Source organism: Bubalus bubalis, chromosome 14 (genome assembly GCF_019923935.1).
Source record: "Bubalus bubalis isolate 160015118507 breed Murrah chromosome 14, NDDB_SH_1, whole genome shotgun sequence".
NCBI classification, from domain to species: domain Eukaryota; kingdom Metazoa; phylum Chordata; class Mammalia; order Artiodactyla; family Bovidae; genus Bubalus; species Bubalus bubalis.
In genome coordinates, this window is record NC_059170.1 from 21,027,953 (window position 1) to 21,053,158 (window position 25,206).

The following is a 25,206-nucleotide window of genomic DNA, read 5'->3' on the forward strand; positions in this document are numbered from 1 at the left end:
TTGCATACTAGGGACCTGAGGTTCAGGGAGATGCAGTCCCTAGTCCAGGCCATAAGCCAGCAACAGGAAAAGAGGATTAGAAAGCAGTCTGCCTGAATCCAGAACTGATGTCTGACCACCATCCCCTTGGTACACTTTTAATTTCCATTTTGCCACGGGGATGCAGGTACCAGGTCATTTACCCATTTTGCAATGAGGCAGCAGAAGCCTGGGGCCAACTCCAGGTCTGAGTTCATTACATCACTCTCCACCCCCTGGGTTGCAGTCTTGAGGTGAGAACAAGTCTCTCCACAAGATTTTCCTCACATCCCTCAGCTCTGTGCCCACAACCAGGGGAAGAAGGACCTTAGATGTGTATAAACCAGGCTCAGACAGTGTGGAGGGTGGTCTGCTGATGGATCCAAGGCTCTGCTGGATGTGGTCCTCCATGTTTCAGCCCCAAGCTTGGGCACCTGGGCTGCTACCTTCTCCCTACTCTGTGCTCTGATGGTGGGACCATAGTTATGGTGAGGAAGGCTAGCTCCTCAAGCCTCTAGCCATACTTGTACTTTGTCCTAGCTGAGTTCATCAGGTTCCTACCGAGATGCAGGTAGGGGACTGGTGAAGATGGACACAGGTGACCCAGAGGTCTCTGTTGGTGCTATAAGCCTGTTGCCAAGTGGGCACCCATCTGGGCTTCCTGGACCAAGTGTTCCGGGTTGACATGGGCCCAATGCACCAGGCATAACAACCAACTCAAACGGCAGATGTCGAGGAATAACATATTCAAGTCCAAGGACTCTCCTGCCCCACTAGCTGGCCTCAGTGTGACTTGACATTTCCTGAGGACGCAAATGCTGGTTTTCTATGCTTGTGAGACCTAGGCCAGTCACCTCCCTTCCCTTAACCTCAGTATCCTCAACTGGAAAGCGAGGTTTGCCATGCCTACTATGTGGGTTGACGTGAGCGCCAATGGTGAGGTGCACCTGCAGTGCCAAGGCGTTTGCCCGGGCCACAGTCTCCCTAGACTTTTCGGCAAAGAGGTGAAAATGACGACCTCTACGCTCTCCTGTGGCTTTGATATTTGTTGTTTCCAGTGTGGTTGTGTGACGCTCGAGTAGGCATCATATTGGAGGAGGAAGACATGGTCTACAAATGTGTTGCTAGCTTTGGAGGCAGGTATCCGCTGCCCTGATTGCCCATACCTTGCCTTCCCTGAAATCTCAATGGAAGGAATGCAATGGACCACACTGGACGTGCAGAAATGGCCTTTTATTGCTGGGGGTGGAGGGTGACGAGCATAGGGTGTCCTGACTGCGAGGAGGAGTATCTGAGAGTGTCCTTTGACTGGGCTCAGTTGTCACTCCTGGGGGATGGTGGCAGCAGTGACGGTCCCAGAGGGAGACGGGTCAGAGATTCAGTCACGTTCCTGGGAACCAACCTGGAAGACGACCCCGGTGTGAGGCATGGACACCCTGGGGCCCTTACTGGCTCCTGTGTTCACAAGGCTGCAGGAGTGTTTCTCCCCAAACCCTGCAAGCTCTGAGGCTCAGGGAGGGACTGACACCTGTGGTTTGGGGTCTTTCTCTGGCACCTGGCACTGAGCCCTTCTCACACCTCACCTTAGCAACAATGGCTAATGTGAAAAGAATGACCAAGGACCATGATGAGTCATGGTTTGGGGCTCAGCGTTTGATCAGGTTCATGGATCAGAAGGAGACACAGGTCAGGTCACTATCCATGACCAGTGTCAGAGCTCAGTCAACAATGGAGACAAAGCTCAGTCTAACTGTTCTGGGCTTAGTCAGCAAGCAGAATCAAGTGCATTCTGAGTGTGTGATTAAGGGTCAGGACTCAGTCTATGACCGAGATCAGGGCTCAGTCTGCTACTAGAGACAGAAGAGGAGCCAAGCTATGTTGCTTATCCACAGGCCCCTGTGTGTGTTTCTGGAGGGTCTCATGCTACGTCAGCCCAGGGCTGAGAGCCTGGCCTTCACCAACAGGTAGGCATCACAGAGGTTTTCCTCATCTGTTCTATGGATTTTCCAGTTGGAGTTTATAAACTTCCTCTGAAGGAACAAACAAATAGCAGTTCTCAGGCTCCAGCACTGAAAGCTGAATAGAAATCAGACACCAGTGGCTGAAACTCTCCAGTGGGTCAGACTTGACAGCCATGGGACCTCTTGCATGTCACTTGATCTCTCTGAGCCTCAGTTAGTTCATCTGTAAAATGAGTGTGATAACACTACCCATCCCCACAGGATCATTGCAAGAAGCCAATGAGAGAGTATATGAGAAGAACAGAGCAATCGCCCAAGGAACTGGGTCTGTGGCTATTTTCTAGAACTGCCTCCAGGACCCTGACATTGTTACTCACCCCATTTTGTTGGCCCCAGCCTTATCAACCTCAGTCTTTCCAGAGACCCAGGTCAAGGAGAGTCTTCAGGAGCTGGAGGTCAAACCACAGCTCCTCATAAGACGGGAAAGAGAAGGGGCCATGTTTATTAACAATGCCTACTGGATACCATGCTCTTTCTGCTTTGTTTTTAAATCCACTCATCAGCTTGGCAGCGTTTATAATCTCCTTTCACTTGGGAAGAACCCGAGGCTCAGAGAATGGAGCCAGTTGACCCCGAATTCACAGTTGCTAAGAGAATATCCAGGATTTGAGCCCAGATCAGGCCCGTCCTCTTTGTCACATCATTCTGGGCAGCAGGTTCTGCCAGTGTGACAAGGGAGCACAGTAGAAGCTCTGAGAGACTCACAGAGGCCACCAGTCTGCAGGGGTCCCTCCGGCCACAATTTTCTGACTTGCTCACAAGGGTCTGCAGCTTCTCCAGGGTCTCCTGACCAGACCCGCCGGTGCTGCAGGCTAGAGTGGGGTGCCTTCTCCTGTAAGGCTGCAGAGGGAGTCCCCTCACTACTTTCCCAGGCTGTTACTCAACCTTATGGTTCCTAACATAATCCCCATCCAGGCTTTCAAAGTAACTGTGGATTCATGGGCACAGCTGAGGGTCACAAGGAGCCAGGGCAAGAGAGTGACACAGAGAGAGAAATGCAGAGAGGGAAGGAAGGAAACAAGCAGCTGAGGAGGGAGAGGAGAGACGGAGAAGGACGACGACTGATTAGTACCTGCTGTGAGCACCCTGTTTGCCGCCCACAGAGATGCTCAGTACTGCTGCCTCAGAACTTCTGGCCATTAGGATTCTAGAACAGTGGAAGCCTAGAAGGTCCAAATCTGAGAGCCAGAGGTCACGAGGACCTTAAAACCTCAGACTACTAGAATCCTAGAACCTTAAAGAATCTAGATTTTTAACATTCCAGAACACTATTCCCTTAGAAACCTTGACCTCTTTAGCCTGAAACTTTATAGAGTGAAATGGGGCCCTGGGAACCATAGAGAAGTATTTTTGTGCTTTTCACAGTTTTGTGCATCTACAATTCCCTGAAGATGCTGTTAAAATGCAAATTATTGAGCAGGTCTGGGGTAGGACCTAAGAGTCTGCATTTCTCATGAGCGTCCATGGGAGGTCAGTGCTGCTGGTCTGAGGAACACACTTTGAGCAGTAACTCAAGTTCAGTAAATCACAGAACAACATGCAGGACTTTTTAAAATATAAATCCAGATGCCCAGCCTCCTTCCAGAATGACTAATATAGAATATTTGGAATTTGGGACACATGGTACATATGGTTTTCTTATATGATACATGTGAATCTGAACTATGGTGTGTATAGTTTTTGTATTTAAATGAATTAAAACTGTGTTGAATGAAGGAATATGAGTAAAAATCCTACTGGCAGTCCGTGGTTATGGTAAATGTTTCAAGTGTGGGACCATTGATTTCAGCTAGTGTCAGGCCCCTGGCTCATCTCCCAGGCCAGGCTGAGTGAAGGGGGGCAGGGAGCAACTGACTGTCCCAAGGAAGATGGCCCCTCAGAAAGGAAGGTCCCTGAGAGTACAGCCCAGCCAGGAGAAGTCACACCTCCCCGCACCAGGCCTGGCTCTGCGCCCCCAGGAGTGGACAATTCACCTCGTGGTGCATTACTGGGGACAACAGCTCATTCACGAGGTTGACTGCAAAGTCCACAACCCCACTGAGCAGTCCAATGCCCCTGGAGAAGAAACTGATAAAGGTCGGTGATTTCCCTGGTGCTATAGGCTAGGCAGGGTCCAGCGGGGCTCAGGCATTTGGACTCACATGTCAGTCTTTCCAAGTGCTTGTAGGCTGCAGAGCCAATCTTTTGCTTTGCAGTTCTGTAGGCAACTGTGGTCAGATCCCTTGTTGAGGCAGGATGCTCTGACCTCTGCTCATGGCTCAGCCTTGTTCCTTGCCAAGGCCAATCTCCTCCAGCCTTCAGCTTCCAGACCATTTCTCCTCTCCCAGCCAGGAGCAGGATCAGCCTTTCTCCTTCCATCCTCTTTCCTGGACTAAACATGTTCTTTCAAGTACACAGTTTAAGATGTAGATTTGGTGGGTTACTGAAGATCAGCAGTTTAAATGGAGAAGATTCAGTTTTCAAGATCTCATTTTTCGAATTTCCCAGTGGGTGGATGATGATTTGGGGACACTCTGCAGGATCTGATCTACCCAGCATGGTGAGAGAGATGCTGTGTTGATCATTCCTGCATTCTTCCACCATCACCTTGGCAATATCAGGCTCTTAATCAGTTTCAATGCTGAAACTATATTGGAGGACCAAGTGGAGGGCCAAGACGACAATCTCACCCAACACAGGCCTGCAGGGAAATAGATTCACAGTGAACAGAGGTGGAGAAGTCTCTTCACATTTCCCACTTTAGTCTCTCTCTTGTGTGGACGTTATATAGAATGTCTATGGACAAGGACAGGCCTGGTGTGCTGCGGTCCATGGGGTCATAAAGAGTTGGATAGGTCTTAGTGGCTGAACAACAAATGGACAATGTGAATACTATCTGTTTTCTTTATGGAATCTACATTCTTACAGTAGGAATTTCTTCTCCTGGCCTCAAGGGTTTGGCTCATGTGACATTTCTATAGATTATCACAGCAATGATTAAAAAAAAATTATAACATTTAAGATGTTTTTCCTGGATTAATTCATTTAATCTCTACAGGAAGACCATTTGAATAAAGTACTATCATTATCTCTGTTTTCAGAATGAAGAAACATGTGGTACAGAGAAGTTAATTAGCTATCTCAAAATCTCATAACTTAAGTGATAAAGTCATAGTGCACTTTAATTAATAAATACTCTTTTACACATCCTCATTTTTCTATCTTGTTGTATTTTCAATGTAACTAAAATACTTAGAAATTGTATTTTCCATATAATTTTCACGTGTTTTTCATTAAATACTGTACACTATATGGCCCGTTCTGGTCACTGCTATTTTAAGAGAATCTTGAGAGAAAAAATGATGTTGGAGTAAGTGTTCATGTCTTCTCACTTCTCAAGTTTTATAATGACATGTGTTATTATTTTAAACATGGAGGATTTTTTTAAAGAGAGACTTGGTTATGGGAAAAGTTTCTTAGAACATTTTAAAGGTGAGGATTCTAGAGCTGCAAAGGCCTCCTTTTTTACAGATTGGGAGATTAAGGTATCAGGGTGGAAAAGTGCCTGATTTCAGATTGGAGACCTATTGGCCATACCACACTGTGCCTCCCAAACCTGATTCTAAGGCTATTCACATGTTCACGATGCCTTCAGCAGTGATGGGGTTCCTTACATTAGCCTTGTTTTCAGAAGTTGCTTCGAATATGATATCCAGAATGTGGAGGTTACTGATATTCACCCTGTATAAAAACCCACAATTCACCCTTGTCATTCCTCCTGACAGCCATTGCTGGGCTCTTTTCTATGCCAGCCTCGTGCTGAGCATTTGCGCCTCATGGACCTTGCCTGCTTTGGTCTCATGAGAGCCATGCTCAGGGGTTGGATTCTCTCCATTGGATGGCATGGCAGACTGAGGATCAGACGGCTGTGATTTCCCTCAAGACGCTAAGGGTGAATATGAGCCAGAACCAGAATTTGTTTTTTTTTTTTTAATTGATATATATATTTGCTTGACAATGTTATGTAGGTTCAGGTGTGGGACTACCATGGTGGCTCAGAGGTTAAAGAATCTGTCTGCAATGCAGGACACCTGGGTTTGATCCTGGGTTTAGGAAGATCCCTGGAGAAGGAAAAGGCAAAGGCAACCCACTCCAGTATTCTTGCCTAGAGAATTCATGGACAGAGGAGCCTGGTGGGCTACAGTCTGTAGGGTCATAAAGGGTCAGATCAAATGAGCAACTAACACTTCCACTTTTCATTAGGTTCAGGCGTACAGCAAAGTGATTCAGAGATAGATAGATAGATAGATAGATAGATAGATAGATGTAGAGAGAGGTATTTTTATTTCAGATTCTTTACTCTTATAAGTTATTACAAAATATTGAGTATAGTTCCCTGTGCTATATATAGTAGGTCCTTGTTGGTTGTCTATTGTATACATAGTAGAGTGTGTATATTTATGCCAAACTCCTAATTTATCCTCCACACTGCTTTCCCTTTTGGTAAACATGAGTTGTGTTTTTTTTTTTCTTTTTCTCTTTTTATGTCCATGAGTCTTTTTGTTTAAGTTCTTTAGTATCATATTTTAGATTCCATAAATTATTGCTATCTATGAAATTTGTCTTAGTCTGACCTAGTACATTTACTATGATTATCTCTACATCCACCCACTTGTTGCTGCAAATGTTACTATTTCATTCTTTTTTATGCAGAGCCAGAATTAGAACCCAGAGCTGCTTGATTCCCAGACTTCACGTGTGGGCCACCTACATGGTATGAATTCTAGTTTCCTCTCTCCTGAGGCCATTCGGACTTTTATACTCACTTATACTCAGAGAAGAAAAATCTTACTCTTTGGGAAAGGGATTTTAGGCACCAGCAAACAGGTAGAGGTAAGGGTGAAGAGAACTTTCATCCTGACCCTGATATCACAGAAGAGAAAGCCTAAACCCATGAGACACCTGGACAGCCCCCACAGCCCTCTAATTTTCCCAAGCTCTGGTGGAGTTGGCCTTAGACCACTTCTGCTCTGTAAGAACATACAAGGTTTATTCATCTTCCCTGGTGGCTCAGTCGGTAAAGAATCCGCCTGCAATGTGGGAGACCTGGGTTTGATCCCTGGGTTGAGAAGGTCCCCTGGAAGAAGGCATGGCACATCCCTCCAATACTCTTGCCTGGAGAATCCCCATGGACAGAGGAGGCTGGCAGGCTACAGGCCATGGGTGTGCAAAAAGTCAGACATGATGAGCAACTAAGCACAGCAGAGCACAGCACTCTAAGAGGAATCCTTTGTCTACATGAGTGACTCAACCAACTACGGGCTTCCCTGGTGGCTCAGCTGGTAAAGAATCTGCCTGCAATGTGGGAGACCTGGGTTCGATCCCTGTGTTAGGAAGATCCTGTGGGGAAGGGAATGGCTAGGCACAGCAATGTTCTGGCCTGGAGAATTCCATGATCTGTATGGTCTGTAGGGCCGCAGAGTTGGACACAACTAAATGACTTTCACTTTCACTTTTTGGTCTTTGATATTAAACTTATGTCCCCAAAGAGATGCATTCTCTTTTTAGGGAACAAATATCTCCAAATGAAGCATCAACTCATCCTGTAAGCCTTCAAAAATTCCAGAAATGAGATGCAGTTGGAGGACTGGAGGAGATGGACACAGGTGACTCAGAGGCCTCTGCCGGTGCCAAGTGGACACCCATTTGGGCTTCCTGGACCAGATGTTCCAGGTTGACAGGGGCCCAATGCACCAAGGGTAATAACCAACTCAAACAGCAGTAGTTGAGGAATAAACATATCCAAGTCCAAGGAATATCTTGCCCCACCAGCTGGCCTCAAAGTGACCTGACCTTCCCTGTGGATGCAAAGACTGGGCTCCTGTCCTTGTGAGACCTAGGGTAGTCACCGTCCTTCCCTGAACCTCAATATCCTTTTCCATACCTATTAAGTGTGTTGTCGTGAGCACCAGTGATGAGGTGCACCTGCAGTGCCAAGCCATTCGCCGGGGCCACAGTCGCCCTAGACTTTCCAGCAAAGAGGTGAAAATGATGACCTCTACGCTCTCCTGTGGCTTTGATGTCTGTTATGTTTCCAACATGGTTGTGTGACCCTCGAGTAGGCATCAGAATGAAGGAGGAAGATATGAATCTACAAATGTGTTGTCAGGACTTCCTGTGGATTTGAATGGCATAAGCTGACTCACATTGGCTTCAATAAAAATAAAAAATAAGAAGCGGGAAATGTATTTGAACTGAAATTTTTGTGGCAAGGAGGACTTCAGGCACACTTGGATCAAGGCACTATATCAATACATTGTCTCATCCCCTTTGTATAGCTTCTTTTTCTAGTGAACTTTGCCAAAACATTTGTATATAAATAGTATCTTGAGGAAAAATCAGCCCCAGGCAACATGTGGAGACCTAAAGTCCCCTTGTGAGTCATGAGATCTAGCTAAGGGGTTTTTCAGTTTTTTTTTTTTACATTTTCAAAGGACCGATATTAGTTTGCTTAATATTTTCAATTATTTTTCTCTCCTTATTTAATTCACTCCTGCTGTAATCTTTATTGTACTCTTTCAGTGGTAACTTAGGGCTTAGTTATTCTTCTTTTTCTAATCCCTTAAGGTATAGAGATAGGTTGTTTATTTGGGTTTTTCTTGCTTCTTTATGTAGGCATTTATTGCTATTCTTCCTCACATTTTAATACTAGGATATAATGTACAACATGATGACTACAGCTAGAAGTGATGTATGATATATAGAAACTTAGTTAGAGAGCAAATTCTAAGAGTTCTCATCACAAGGAAACACTGTTGTTCTTTTTCCTTTATTTTTTATTGTGTCTATATGAGAACTTGAATGTTAGCTGAACCTATTGTCATAATCACTTCATGGTACACAGAAATCAAACCGTTGGCTTAAACTTATACAGTGATAAATGTCAATTTTTTTCTTACCAAAAAATGGAAAAAGATGACTAAAAACGTGTAAACCTTTTTTATGAGAGCTGACACTTCCTGAACCCTCTGTCTGTATGGGACAATGATGACGGGGTAGCTTGGGTAGATCTACCAGCTGGAAAACATGGCCTCTTTGTTGGGGAGACATTGAGGAGTGGCCCCCACTTACCAGGAGACAGCTCCTGAGCAGAGACTTAGGGCTGAGGAGGATTGAGAAGCTGGAAGGAGGGAAGTAATGATGACCAGGTGGATGGAACAGCCTGGACAAAGGCTCAGCACTGACCCAAGCGGGCTACTGCTCAAGAGAAGTCCTGAGTTGTGAGACCTCCTTGTGTACTGTTGTGGGAGTTGGGATTGTCAGAAAATAGGATGCAGAGGAAAACTCTCATCTCTTTGCTATGGCCAGCAGGGGAAGAACCAGCTCTGACTTCAAATGGAACCCAGTTTTGCCTCTGACAGGCTGTGTTGCCCTGGAGAAGTCATTTCACCTCTCTGAGATTCAGTTGTCACGCCTACTCCAAGAACCATTCACTGCATAACTCAGTAGAAATCAGAATTGAGTGAGATACAGTGTATAAAAATTTAATACAGAATTTCTCAACACCGTGTAGCAGGGATTCCAGTGTGAGAGGCTGACATTCATCTTGTGCTCACCAGTGTCAGACTCTGGTAAAGCACTTTCCACTCACTGACTCATTTAATTCTCACATCAACACAACGAGGGAGGTTTAGCTGTTAACTCCATTGGGCTGGTTTGAGGACTGGTTCTGAGAGGTTAAGTAAGTTGCCTGAGATCACACAGCTGGCAACAGCAGAGACCAAGTCAAGCTCAGCTCTGTCCAACCTCTCACCTCACTTGTGTCAGCAGCCCCGGCACAGCCTGAACTGATGTCTCTTGGGAGAGCTGGTCCAAGGCCCCTCCAGCTGTCCCAGGGGCCTCAAGGGCCCCCTATGGTGACTTGACCTTGTGGGGCATCCTTCAGACAGAAGGCCCTTGAGTGAAGCAGCGCTGGTTCAGGCCTCCGTGTGACCCTGGCCTCTCTTAACCCGAGTCTCCCTTGAGGACGAGAGCCGGTTCTTCCCTCACAGAATTGCACACAGCACTGAGATGGCTCCTTGGCAACATGGGCAAATGTTCCCTGGCCCTCTTGGCAGGAAAGTCAGATGGCCTCCTGGACAGGAGAGGCCCGGGGTCCCTGAGGTGATAGCCTGGGTCTATCCTCTGTAGCGGTGACATGGCTGTGAGTAAAGGGTTCTGTGCTCCAGACTCCAGGGCAAAGGGGAAACTGAGGACTTGCATTTTGAGAAGGGCCCCGAGAGAAAACTCATCAGTCCTGGGCAGGAGAGATCAAAGCCAGGACAGTGGGACCTGCTGGGGGCTGGGGAGAGGTGGCTGAGTAGTGGGAGATGGGTCGTCTCCTCTCTGAGAAAGAGATCCCACACCCATGGGTTTAAAACCTAGTCCTGCCAGTTGTTTCCCTGTAACCTCAATATGTCACTTGTCCTTATGAGCCTCAGTTTCCTCATCTGTCCATTGGTGACGAGATTGGTGTCTCCTGCAGAAGGGTCCTATGAGGAGGTCATGAGGTCAGGTGTGCTGGTGAAGGCAGCCCTCCATCATGGCGGTGGTGTTAGCAGAAGCAGAGTGAGGCTGTCTCCACGTGACCTTGGGTCACCTTCTTGCCCATCCTGGGCCTCAGTGCTCCTATTTTTTAAGACATGGAAGAGGGGTTGCATTATCCCCAAATTTCCTTCCAGCTACGGATCCAGGCCTCTGCTGCCCTTATTGCCCCTACCTCGCCTTCCCTGAAATCCTAGTGGAAGGAGTTCAATGGGCCACACAGGATGCAGAAATGGCTCTTTATTGCTGGGGGTGGAGGGTGACGAGCATAGTGTGTCCTGGTTGCAGGGAGGATTATCTGAGAGTGTCCTTTGACTGGGCTCAGTTGTCAGTCCTGGGAGATGGTGGCAGCACTGACCATCCCAGAGGGAGACGGGTCAGAGATTCAGTCACGTCCCCGGGGGCCAATCTGGAAGGAGACCCTGGTGTGAGGCATGGACACCCCAGGGACCTTATCGGCTCATGTGTTCACTGGACACAGTTGCAGGAGTGGTTCCACACAAGCCCTGCGAGCTCTGAGGCTCGGGGAGGGGCTGGCACCTGTGGTTTGGGGTCTCCCTCTGGCACCTGGCACTGAGCCCTCCTCACCCCCTCACCCTCCCACCCCCTCACCTTAGCAACAATGGCCGATGTGAAAAGACTGAGCAAGGCTCAGAGGAGCCAGGGTTCAGAGCTCAACGTATGATCAGGATCGGGGGTCAGACTGAGATGCAGGTCAGCGCTCTATCCATGACCAGTGGATAGAGGCTCAGTCAGGGCTCAGTCAGCAACTGGAGTGAAAGCTATGTCTGACTGTGTTCTAGGCTCAGTCAGAGAGCAGAATCAAATGCAGTCTGGGTGTGTGTCAAGAGTCAGGACTTGGTCTGTGACCAAGATCAGGGCTCAGTCTGCTAGAGAAGGAAAAGAAGCCAAGCTTTGTTTCTGCTTCTCCACAGACCCCTGTGTGTGTGTCCGTGTGTGTGGCGGGGCGGGAGGAGGGGGTTACTGCTTATCCTCCTTTAGCCCAGGGCCCAGAGCCCGGCCCTCACCAGCAGGCAGGCATCGCAGAGGTTTTCCTCATCTGTGCTCTTTACTTTGCCTCTGGGATTTCATAAAGTTCATCTGAAAGAACAAATCAGTAGCAGGTCTCAGGTTCCAGCACTGGAAGCTGAATAGAAATTGTACACTAAAGGCTGAAACCATCCAGCGGGTCAGACTTGACAGCCATGGGACCTCTCATATATCACTCCATCTCTCTGAGCCTCAGTTACTTCATCTGTAAAATGGGTATGATGATATTACCTATCCCTACAGGGTCATTGCAAGGATCCAGTGAGATAGTATATAAGAAGCACAGAGTGATGGCCCAATGAACTGTGTCTGTGGCTATTTTCTAGAAGAACTGCTCCAGGACCCTGACACTGTTACTCACCCCATTTCTGTTGCCCACCCCCCCCGCCCTGCCCCACAGCCCCAGTAACCCCAATGTTGCCAGAGACCCAGGTCAAGAAGAACTTCCAGGGGTTGGAGGTGAAGCCACAGCTTCTCATAAGAAATAAAAGGTGAGGGGTGGTGTTGATTAACAATGCCTACTGGATATTAAGCTCTTTCTGCTTTTTCTTTAAATCCACTCATCAGCTCGGCATTTTTTACAATCTCCTTTCACTTGGGAGGAACCTGAGGCTCAGAGAGGTGGAACCTGTTGACCCCCACCCCACAGTTGCTAAGAAAATATCCAGGATTTGAACCCAGATCTAGCCTGTCCTCTTTGTCACATCGTTCTGGGCAGCAGGTTCTGCCAGTGTGACAAAGGAGGAATAGAACCTCTCAGAGGCCTCAGAGGCTCTCAGTCCGCAGGGACACCTCCAGCCACACTTTCCTGACTTGCTCACAACGAAGGGTCCTCAACTTCTCCAGGGTCCCCTCACCAGACCTGCCGGTGCAGCTGGCATAGAGCAGCGTGCCCTCCCCTGTAAGGATGCATAGGATGCCCCCTCACCATTTCCCCAAGCTGTGACTTACCGATGCGGTTCTTAACATAATCCGCATCCAGGCTTTCAAGAAACTGTGGACCAGTGGGCACAGCTGAAAGTCACAAGGAGCCAGAGAAAGAGAGAGAGACACAGAAATGCAGGGAGGGAAGGAAAGAAAGAGGTTGTGAGGTGAGATGGGAGAAGGAAGAAGACTGGTTATTATCTGCTGTAAGCACCCTGCCCGCCGCCCACAGAGATGCTCAGTACTGGGGGCCTCAGAACTTCTGACCCTTACTTAGGATTCTAGAACAGTGGAAACCTAGAAGGCCCAAATCTGAGAACCAGAGGACACTAGAATCCTAAAACCTCAGAGTATTAGAATCCTAGAATCTTGAAGAATCTAGACTTTTAACATTCCAGAACACTATGCCCTTAGAAACCTTGACCTCTGGACTCTGAAACTTTAGAGTGAAATGGGGCCCTGGGAACCATAGAGAAATGGTTTTGTATTTTTCACAATTTTGTGTGCCTACAGTTCCCTGAGGATGTTGTTAAAATGCAAATTACCGAGCAGCAGTTCTGGGGTGTGATCTGAGTCTCCATTTCTCATGAGCGTCCATGGGAGGTCACTGCTGCTGGTCTGAGGAACACACGTTGAGCATGACTCAAGTTCAGAAAATCGCAGGGCAACATGGAGGACTTTTCTTTTTTATAAAGCCAGATTCCCAGCCCCCTTCCAGAGTTGAGTAATATAGAATCTTTCAAATCTCGGGCACGTGGTATATATGGTTTCTTTATATGATGCAATGAATCTGAACTATGGTATGTACAGATTTCTTTTTATTTAAATGAATTAAAATTATATTTAATGAAGAAAAATATTAGCTAAAAGGCCTACCGGCAGTCCATGGGTATGGTAAATGGTTCAAGTGTGGACCCAGTGATTTCAGCTCATATCAGGCCCCTGGTCACCTCCTCCCCAGGCCAGGCTGAGTGAAGGGGGCAGGTAGCAACTGATTGCTCCAAGGAAGTTGGCCCCTCAGAAAGGAAGGTGCCCAGAGAGTACAGTCCAGCCAGGGGAAGTCACACCTGCCCCCACCAGGCCTGGATCTGCACCCCAGGAGTGGGGGACTCACCTCGTAATGCGTTACCAGGGACAACACTTCATTCGCAAGGTTGACTGCAAAGTCCACAACCTCGTTGAGCAGTCCATTGTGCCTGGAGAAGAGAGGAAACTGACAAAGGTCGGTGAAGTTGGCAGAGCAGCCAAGCAAGAGCAGTGGGAAGAGGGTGGAAGATGGTGGGGCACCGTGAAGCCAGGTGACTTGGGCCTCTCCCCAGGGGGATCATCACTTAGAACCTCATGGTTGACCAGCAGCCCACCCCAATAGCTCATGAGAGTCTCATCACAACCCTGAGACCTCATTGATCCAAACATCCATTCTTCCATTCATCTACCCATTCTTCCATCCATCCATTCTTCCATCCACCCATTCTTCTATCCACCCATCCATCTACCCATTCTTCCATCCATCCATGCGTCTAGTCATCCATCCATTCATTAACACATATTTAGAGAGCACCAACTCTGTGCTCAAAAGCAAGACTGACTGGTGACATATAGATGAACAAAGCACAAGCAGCTCCTAACGTGGTACCTGAATATTGGGTGGATAAAAATTTCGTTTGGAGTTTTCTGCAAGAGCTTATGGAAAAACCCGAAAGACTTTTTGGCCTACCCAGTATTAACAGGTTTTCCTAAGGCTGACTCCTTCCCACCTTCAGCTCTCGGCGTAACTGTCACCTCCCCAGGGCAGCCCCTGTGGCTGCTTGCCTAAGTGAGGGCTTTCTGTCACAGCGCCCTGTTTGGTGTGCTGTTCTGCCCAGGGATGATGGCAATCGAACATTTTCCGTGTGGGTTCTTTACTGCTGGACTGAACGCTCCCGTCTGCCGTTCCTTCCAGGGACTAAGCTCCGTGGGAACAAGCACCTCGCCGGCAGTCACTTTCTCCTGAGCTCAGGATGGTGCCTGCCTGTATGCAGCAGCTGCTCCACACATTTTTGGCTGCAGGAATAAATGAAGTAAACTTACGATTGAATATTTAATGACAACTTGTGACAAGTAATGAGAAGGGCAGGAGTAGAATCTTTTGAGAGAGAAGAAGAGGAACCTTGTTTTAGACCCTAGACGATGAGACACAGCTCGAAATGGGATGCGGGAAAGGTGTCCTAGGTGCCTGAGCAGCCCGTGCACAAGTCTTGAGTGGAAGGAGTTTGTCTGAGGCTCAGACCAAAAGCTAGCGGGTCCAGGGAAGAGTGGGCAAGATGTGGATCCAAATCAAGTAGAGCCTAGATGACCCTGAGAGGGCCTGAGATTGCATCCAACGTGGAAAGAAAAGCCCCCTGAGAGTTCGGAGCAGCAGAGTGGAATCCCATTTTACAGACACGGACACTGAGACCTGAAAGGCAGGATGGTTTCCCTGGCGCTACAGGCTACGCAATGTCCAGTAGGGCTCAGGCATTTGGACTTACATCTCAGTCTTTCCAAGTGCTGATAGGCTGCAGACCTATCCTATCTTTTCTTTTGGGGGTCTTTAGGCAAGGCTGTGATTAGACACCTGTTGGGCAGGATGAACTGACCTCTGCTCATGACTCAGCCTTGTTACATGCTAAGGCCAACTTGCCCCAGCCTTCAACTCCAGACTAGTTCTCTCTCAGCCAGAACCAGGATCAGCCTTTCTCCTTCCACCCTCTTCTCTGGGCTAAACATGTTCTTTCAAGCACACAGTTTAAGATGTACATTTGGTAGGTTACTGAAGATCAGTGATTTAAATGGAGATGACACAGTTTTTAAGATGTCATTTTTGAGAATTTTTCAGTGAGTAGAGGATGGTTAGGGGACAATCTGAAATTAGAGTCCATAGTAGGCATTTACTATTCATCTTGCCCTCTCCTAGCTAGAGGCAGGATGATGAACACAGTGAATTATTATTATTATTGAGGGCCATTATGTAATATGAGATGCATCAGTTCTTCAAGTAGACATAAGAATGCTAAATGTGCACATGTATCTAACGACAGAGCTTCAAAAAGCATGAAGCTAAAACAGATGAAGCTGAAAGGTGAAATATAGCAATTTACAGGTATGGTTGGAGAGGTCAGCACTCCGGTCTCAGTAAGGGGAAGAACAAAGAGATTGAAAGTCAGCAGGGGTATTATTTTTACTGAGAGCTCAGTATGTGCCAGGCTGTATGGTAAACACTTGGTTTTCTCATTTGGCTAACACAGTAGCCTGTGAGTTATGTATTCTTACCATCCTTCATTTACCGATGTGAAAACTGAAGCATCTAGAGGCTAAATTGATTACAAAACCGCAAGTTAGTTGCAAACCTAACTTGATTCCAGAGTCTAACCTCTTTTTTCCATATTCTGCTCCCTTCCAGGTAAGGAATAGGGCTGAAATTATGAGTCCCAACTCCTCTGACATCCCCACTCTGCTGAGATGTGTCGACCTGACCTGCCCAGCACGGTGAGTTTGATGCTCTGTTGATCGCTCCTGCATTCTTCCACGACCACCTTGGAGACTGTAGTCTCATCATCAGTTTCAACGCTGACACTGTACTGGAGGACCAAGTTGAGGGCCAAGTCGACAATCTCACCCAACACAGGCCTGCAGGGAAATAGGTTCACAGTGAACAGAGGTGGAGAAGTCTCTTCACATTGCCCACTTTAGTCTCTCTCTTATGTGGACATCATATGGGATATCTATGAACAAGTACCAAAGAAGGCAATGGCACTCCACTCCAGTACTCTTGCCTGGACAATCCCATGGACGGAGGAGCCTGGTAGGCTGCAGTCCATGGGGTCGCTAAGAGTCGGACACGACTGAGCGACTTCACTTTCGCTTTTCACTTTCATGCACTGGAGAAGGAAATGGCAACCCACTCCAGTATTCTTGCCTAGAGAAACCCGGGGACGGCGGAGCCTGGTGGGCTGCTATCTATGGGGTCGCACAGAGTTGGACACGACTGAAGCAACTTAGGGAGAAGGCAATGGCACCCCACTCCAGTACTCTTGCCTGGAAAATCCCATGGACGGAGGAGCCTGGTGGGCTGCAGTCCATGGGGTCGCTAAGAGTCGGACATGACTGAGCGACTTCCCTTTCACTTTCCACTTTTATGCATTGGAGAAGGAAATAGCAACCCACTCCAGTGTTCTTGCCTGGAGAATCCCAGGGACGGCGGAGCCTGGTGGGCTGCCGTCTATGGGGTCGCACAGAGTCGGACACGACTGCAGCACCCTTTATGAAGCAACTTAGAAGCAGCAGCATGAACAAGTACAGGCCTGGTGTGCTGCGGTCCATGGGGTCACAAAGTTGGATAGGACTTAGTTGATGAACAACAAATGGACAGTGTAAATACTATCTGTTTTCTTTATGGAATTTACATTCTTACGTTAGGAATTTTTTCTCCTGGCCACAAGGATTTGGCTCATGTGAAATTTATATAGAGTATCACACCAATGATTAAAATAAAAATGAGCACTGCACCGCACCGCCGCCCTTTTGTGTCCGAGCCTGTGGAACGATTAAACCGTACGCGGAGCTGCTTCTTCGGCTGCAGCAGTGGCGGAGGAAGCCGGTGCGGGTGCGCGGCGCTGGCTGGGGACGCCGGGTGGCCGGAGCGGTGGAGCGGCGGCGGAGCGAGCGCTGCGGGGGGTATGGCGCGGAGAATGATTACAGACCTGGGTCCAAAGAACAAGATGCAGTAGCGGACAGATTGCTGACCAGAGGCTTGAGAGCTGAGTTCTGTTTTCCCTGCTCAAACTGACTTTGCAGCCACGGAGAGGAAGGGGAAACGGAAGGTGAGGCGGTTGAAGCCATTGTGGACGAGTCTGAAACTTTCATTAAAGGAAAGGAGAGAAAGACTTACCAGAGACGCCGAGAAGGGGGCCAGGGAGAGGACGCTTGCCACCTTCCCCAGAACCGGACTGATGGTGGTGAGGTGGTCCAGGACGTCAGTAGCAGTGTACAGATGGTGATGATGGAACAGCTGGATCCTACCCTTCTTCAGATGAAGACTGAAGTCATGGAGGGTGCAGTCGCTCCAGAAGCAGAGGCTGCCATGGATGATACCCAGATTATAACCTTGTATGTTGTAAATATGGAGGAACAGCCTATCAACATAGGAGAGCTTCAGCTTGTACAAGTACCTGTTCCTGTGACTGTACCTGTTGCTACCACTTCAGTAGAAGAACTTCAGGGGGCTTAAGAGAAGGAAGTGTCTAAAGAGGGCCTTGCAGAAAGTGAACCCGTGATATGTCACACCTTACCTTTGCCTGAAGGGTTTCAAGTGGTAACAGCGGGGGACCAATGGAGAGGTGGAGACCGTAGAGCAAGGGGAACTTCCACCTCAGGAAGATCCTAGTTGGCAAAAAGACCCAGACTATCAGCCACCCCCACCCCCCAAAAAAGAAAAGAAAACCAAAAAGAGCAAACTGCATTACACAGAGGAGGGCAAAGATGTGGATGTGTCTGTGTATGATTTTGAGGAAGAGCAGTGGGAGGGTCTGCTGTCAGAGGTTAATGCAGAGAAAGTGGTTGGTAACATGAAGCCTCCAAAGCCAACAAACATTAAAAAGAAAGGTGTAAAGAAGACATTCCAGTGTGAGCTTTGCAGTTATACATGTCCACGGCATTCAAATTTGGATCGGCATATGAAAAGTCACACTGATGAGAGACCACATAAGTGCCATCTCTGTGGCAGGGCATTCAAACAGTCACCCTTCTGAGGAATCACCTTAACACACACACAGGTACTTGTCCTCACAAGTGCCCAGACTGTGATATGGCCTTTGTGACTAGTGGAGAATTGGTGCGGCATCGTCGTTACAAACACACCCATGAGAAGCCATTTAAGTGTTCCACGTGCGATTACGCCAGTGTAGAAGTCAGCAAATTAAAACGTCACATTCGCTCTCACACTGGGGAGCGTCCTTTCCCGTGCAGCTTGTGCAGTTATGCCAGCAGGGACACATACAAGCTGAAAAGGCACATGTGAACCCATTCAGAGGAAAAACCTTATGAATGTTATATTTGTCATGCACGGTTTACCCAAAGTGCTACCATGAAGATGCACATTTTACAGAAGCACACAGAAAATGTGGCCAAAGTTCACTGTCCCCACTGTGACACTGTCATGGCCCGAAAAAGTGATCTGGGTGTCCACTTGAGAAAGCAGCATTCCTACATTGAGCAGGGCAAGAAATGCCGGTACTGTGATACTGTGTTTCATGAGTGCTATGCCCTCATCCAGCACCAGAAGTCACACAAGAATGAGAAGTGCTTTAAGTGTGATCAGTGTGATTATGCTTGCAGACAGGAGAGGCACATGATCATGCACAAGCGCACCCACACCAGGGAGAAGCCTTACGCCTGCAGCCACTGCGACAAGACCTTCCGTCAGAAACAGCTCCTTGACATGCACTTCAAACACTATCATGACCCCAACTTTGTCCCTGCGGCCTTTGTCTGTTCTAAGTGTGGGAAAACATTTACACGCCGGAATACTATGGCAAGACCTGCGGATAATTGTGCTGGTCCAGATGGTGTAGAAGGGGAAAATGGAGGAGAAACAAAGAAGAGTAAACATGGAAGAAAGAGAAAGATATGTTCTAAAAAGGAGGACTCCTCTGACAGTGAAAATGCTGAGCCAGACTTGGATGACCATGAGGATGAGGAGGAGCCTGACGTGGAGATTGAACCTGAGCCAGAGCCCCAGCCAGTGACCCCAGCCCCACCACCTGCCAAGAAATGGAGAGGACGCCCCCCTGGCAGAACCAACTAGCCCAAACAGACCCAGCCCATCATTCAGGTCAAAGACCAGAATATGAATAATGCAATAAATGAGATCAAAAACACTCTGGAGGCAACAAATAGTAGAATAACAGAGGCAGAATATAGGATTAGTGAATTAGAAGATAGAATGGTAGAAATAAATGAATCAGAGAGGAAAAAAGAAAAACAAATTAAAAGAAATGAAGACAATCTCAGAGACCTCCAGGACAATATTAAACACTACAACATTCGAATCATAGGAGTCCCAGAAGAAGAAGACAAAAAGAAAGGCCATGAGAAAATGCTTGAGGAGATAATAGTTGAAAACTTCCCTAAAATGGGGAAGGAAATAATCACTCAAGTCCAAGAAACCCAGAGACTCCCAAACAGGATAAACCCAAGGCGAAACACCCCAAGACACATATTAATCAAATTAACAAAGATCAAACACAAAGAACAAATATTAAAAGCAGCAAGGGAAAAACAACAAATAACACATAAGGGAATTCTCATAAGGATAACAGCTGATGTTTCAATAGAAACCCTTCAATCCAGGATGGAATGGCAAGACATACTTAAAGTGATGAAAGAAAATAACCTACAACCCAGATTATTGTACCCAGCAAGCATCTCATTCAAATATGAAGGAGAAATCAAAAGCTTTACAGACAAGCAAAAGCTGAGAGAATTCAGCACCACCAAACCAACTCTCCAACAAATACTAAAGGATCTTCTCTAGACAGGAAACACAAAAAGGGTGTATAAATTCGAACCCAAAACAATAAAGTAAATAGCAAAGGGATCATACTTATCAATAATTACCTTAAATGCAAATGGGTTGAATGCCCCAACCAAAAGACAAAGACTGGCTGAATGGGTACAAAAACAAGACCCCTACATATGTTGTCTACAAGAGACCCACCTCAAAACAGGGGACACATACAGACTGAAAGTGAAGGGCTGGAAAAAGATTTTCCATGCAAATAGAGACCAAAAGAAAGCAGGAGTGTCAATACTTATATCAGATAAAATAGACTTTAAAACAAAGGCTGTGAAAAGAGACATAGAAGGTCACTACATAATGATCAAAGGATCAATCCAAGAAGAAGATATAACAATTATAAATATATATGCACCCAACATAGGAGCACTGCAATATGTAAGACAAATGCTAACAAGTATGAAAGGAGAAATTAACAATAACACAATAATAGTGGGAGACTTTAATACCCCACTCACACCTATGGATAGATCAACTAAACAGAAAATTAACAAGGAAACACAAACTTTAAATGATACAATAGACCAGTTAGACCTAATTGATATCTATAGGACATTTCATCCCAAAACAATGAATTTCACCTTTTTCTCAAGCGCACACGGAACCTTCTCCAGGATAGATCACATCCTGGGCCATAAATCTAGTTTTGGTAAATTCAAAAAAATAGAAATCATTCCAAGCATCTCTTCTGACCTCAATGCAGTAAGATTAGATCTCAATTACAGGAGAAAAACTATTAAAAATTCCAACATATGAAGGCTGAACAACACGCTGTTGAATAACCAACAAATCACAGAAGAAATCAAAAAAGAAATCAAAATTTGCATAGAAACGAATGAAAATGAAAACACAACAACCCCAAACCCCTGGGACACTGTAAAAGCAGTCCTAAGGGGAAAGTTCATAGCAATACAGGCATACCTCAAGAAACAAGAAAAAAGTCAAATAAATAACCTAACCCTACACCTAAAGCAACTAGAAAAGGAAGAAGTGAAGAACCCCAGGGTTAGTAGAAGGAAAGAAATCTTAAAAATTAGGGCAGAAATAAATGCAAAAGAAACAAAAGAGACCATAGCAAAAGTCAACAAAGCCAAAAGCTGGTTCTTTGAAAGGATAAATAAAATTGCAAACCATTAGCCAGACTCATCAAGAAACAGAGGGAGAAAAATCAAATCAATAAAATTAGAAATTAAAATGGAGAGATCACAACAGACAACACAGAAATACAAAGGGTCATAAGAGACTACTATTAGCAATTATATGCCAATAAAATGGACAACGTGGAAGAAATGGACAAATTCTTAGAAAAGTACAACTTTCCAAAACTGGACCAGGAAGAAATAGAAAATCTTAACAGACCCGTCACAAGCACAGAAATTGAAACTGTAATCAGAAATCTTCCAGCAAACAAAAGCCCAGGTCCAGACGGCTTCACAGCTGAATTCTACCAAAAATTTAGAGAAGAGCTAACACCTATCCTACTCAAACTCTTCCAGAAAATTGCAGAGGAAGGTAAACTTCCAAACTCATTCTATGAGGCCACCATCACCCTAATACCAAAACCTGACAAAGATCCCACAAAAAAAGAAAACTACAGGCCAATATCACTGATGAACATAGGTGCAAAAATCCTTAACAAAATTCTAGCAATCAGAATCCAACAACACATTAAAAAGATCATACACCAGGACCAAGTGGGCTTTATCCCAGGGATGCAAGGATTCTTCAATATCTGCAAATCAATCAATGTAATACACCACATTAACAAATTGAAAATTAAAAACCATATGATTATCTCAATAGATGCAGAGAAAGCCTTTGACAAAATTCAACATCCATTTATGATGAAAACTCTCCAGAAAGCAGGAATAGAAGGAACATACCTCAACATAATCAAAGCTATATATGACAAACCCACAGCAAACATTATCCTCAATGGTGAAAAATTGAAAGCTTTTCCTCTAAAGTCAGGAACAAGACAAGGGCGCCCACTTTCACCATTACTATTCAACATAGTTTTGGAAGTTTTGGCCACAGCAATCAGAGCAGAAAAAGAAATAAAAGGAATCCAAATTGGAAAAGAAGAAGTAAAGCTCTCACTGTTTGCAGATGACATGATCCTCTACATAGAAAACCCTAAAGACTCCACCAGAAAATTACTAGAACTAATCAATGAATATAGTAAAGTTGCAGGATATAAAATCAACATACAGAAATCCCTCATTCCTATACACTAATAATGAGAAAACAGAAAGAGAAATTAAGGAAACAATTCCATTCACCATTGCAATGAAAAGAATAAAATACTTAGGAATATATCTACCTAAAGAAACCAAAGACCTATATATAGAAAACTATAAAACACAGGTGAAAGAAATAAAAGAGGACACTAATGGATGGAGGAATATACCATGTTCATGGATTGGAAGAATCAATATAGTGAAAATGAGTATACTACCCAAAGCAATTTATAGATTCAATGCAATCCCTATCAAGCTACCAACGGTATTCTTCACAGAGCTAGAACAAATAATTTCACAATTTGTATGGAAATACAAAAAAACCTCGAATAGCCAAAGCAATCTTGAGAAAGAAGAATGGAACTGGAGGAATCAACCTGCCTGACTTCAGGCTCTACTACAAAGCCACAGTCATCAAGACAGTATGGTACTGGCACAAAGAGAGAAATATAGATCAATGGAACAAGATAGAAAGCCCAGAGATAAATCCACGCACATATGGACACCTTATCTTTGACAAAGGAGGCAAGAATATACAATGGATTAAAGACAATCTCTTTAACAAGTGGTGCTGGGAAAACTGGTCAACCACTTGTAAAAGACTGAAACTAGAGCACTTTCTAACACCATACACAAAAATAAACTCAAAATGGATTAAAGATCTAAACGTAAGACCAGAAACTATAAAACTCCTAGAGGAGAAAATAGGCAAAACACTCTCCGACATACATCACAGCAGGATCCTCTATGAGTCACCTCCCAGAATATTGGAAATAAAAGCAAAAATAAACAAATGGGACCTAATTAAACTTAAAAGCTTCTGCACAACAAAGGAAACTATAAGCAAGGTGAAAAGACAGCCTTCAGAATGGGAGAAAATAATAGCAAATGAAGCAACTGACAAACAACTAATCTCAAAAATATACAAGCAACTCCTACAGCTCAACTCCAGAAAAATAAATGACCCAATCAAAAAATGGGCCAAAGAACTAAATAGACATTTCTCCAAAGAAGACATATAGATGGCTAACAAACACATGAAAAGATGCTCAACATCACTCATTATCAGAGAAATGCAAATCAAAACCACTATTAGGTACCATTTCACGCCAGTCAGAATGGCTGCCATCCAAAATTCTACAAGCAATAAATGCTGGAGAGGGTGTGGAGAAAAGGGAACCCTCTTACACTGTTGGTGGGAATGCAAACTAGTACAGCCACTATGGAGAACAATGTGGAGATTCCTTTAAAAACTGGAAATAGAACTGCCTTATGATCCAGCAATCCCACTGCTGGGCATACACACTGAGGAAACCAGAAGGGAAAGAGACACGTGTACCCCAATGTTCATCGCAGCACCGTTTATAATAGCCAGGACATGGAAGCAACCTAGATGTCCATCAGCAGATGAATGGATAAGAAAGCTGTGGTACATATACACAATAGAGTATTACTTAGCCATTAAAAAGAATACATTTGAGTCAGTTCTAATGAGGTGGATGAAACTGGAGCTTATTATACAGAGTGAAGTAAGCCAGAAAGAAAAACACCAATACAGTATACTAACACATATATATGGAATTTAGAAAGATGGTAACAATAACCCTGTATACGAGACAGCAAAAGAGACACTGATGTATAGAACAGTCTTATGGACTCTGTGGGAGAGGGAGAGGGTGGGAAGATTTGGGAGAATGGCATTGAAACATGTATAATATCATATATGAAACGAGTTGCCAGTCCAGGTTCGATGCACAATACTGGATGCTTGGGGCTGGTGCACTGGGACGACCCAGAGGGATGGTATGGGGAGGGAGGAGGGAGGAGGGTTCAGGATGGGGAGCACATGTATACCTGTGGCGGATTCATTTTGGTATATGGCAAAACCAATACAACATTGTAAAGTTAAAAAAAAGCTAGCACATCTAGGGCAGAGTGGGCAAGGTGTAGACCCAGATCAGGTAGAGCCTAGATGGCCCTGGGAGGGCCTGAGTTTTCACCCATAGTAGAGAGAAAGCCCCCAGAGTGTTTGGAGAAGTAGAGTGGAATTAGACACTGAGTGGATAATTCCACAGAGTGGATATAGACACTGAATCCAAGAAGGCAGGATGGTTTCCCTGGGACTATAGGCTATGCAGGGTCCAGCAGGGCTCAGGCATTTGGATTTACATCTCAGTCTTTCCAAGTAATGATAGGCTGTTGCTGCTGCTGTTGCTGCTAAGTTGCTTCAGTTGTGTCCGACTCTGCGACCCCATAGACGGCAGCCCACAAGGCTCCCCGGTCCCTGGGATTCTCCAGGCAGGAACACTGGAGTGGGTTTCCATTTCCTTCTCCAATGCATGAAAGTGAATAGTGAAAGTGAAGTCGCTCAGTCGTGTCCAACTCTTCACGACCCCATGGACTGAACCTACCAGGCTCCTCCACCCATGGGATTTTCCAGGCAAGAGTACTGCAGTGGGGTGCCATTGCCTTCTCCGACGATAGGCTGCAGAGCCTATCTTTAGTTTTAGGGGTGTCTTAGGCAACCTGTGGTCAGATCCCTTGTTGAGGCAGGATTCACTGACGTCTGCTCATGGTTCTACCTTGTTCTTTGCCAAGGCCAACCTTCCCCAGCCTTCAGCTTCCAGATTGCTTCTCCTCTCCCAGCCATGACCAGGATCAGCCTTTCTCCTTCCACCCTCTTGCCTGGGCTAAACATGCTTTTTCAAGCACACAGTTTAAGACATAGATTTGGCGGGTTACCAGAGATAAGTGATTGAAATGGAGAGGATTAAGTTTTCAAGATCTCATTTCAAGA

At 45.8% G+C, this 25,206-nt stretch overlaps 1 pseudogene; it reads left to right on the top strand.

Annotated features, from left to right (window-relative positions):
* The first annotated feature begins 17,385 nt into the window (after window positions 1-17,385).
* On the top strand, window positions 17,386-25,061 carry LOC102410334 (annotated as a pseudogene).
* The last annotated feature ends 145 nt before the right edge of the window (window positions 25,062-25,206 follow it).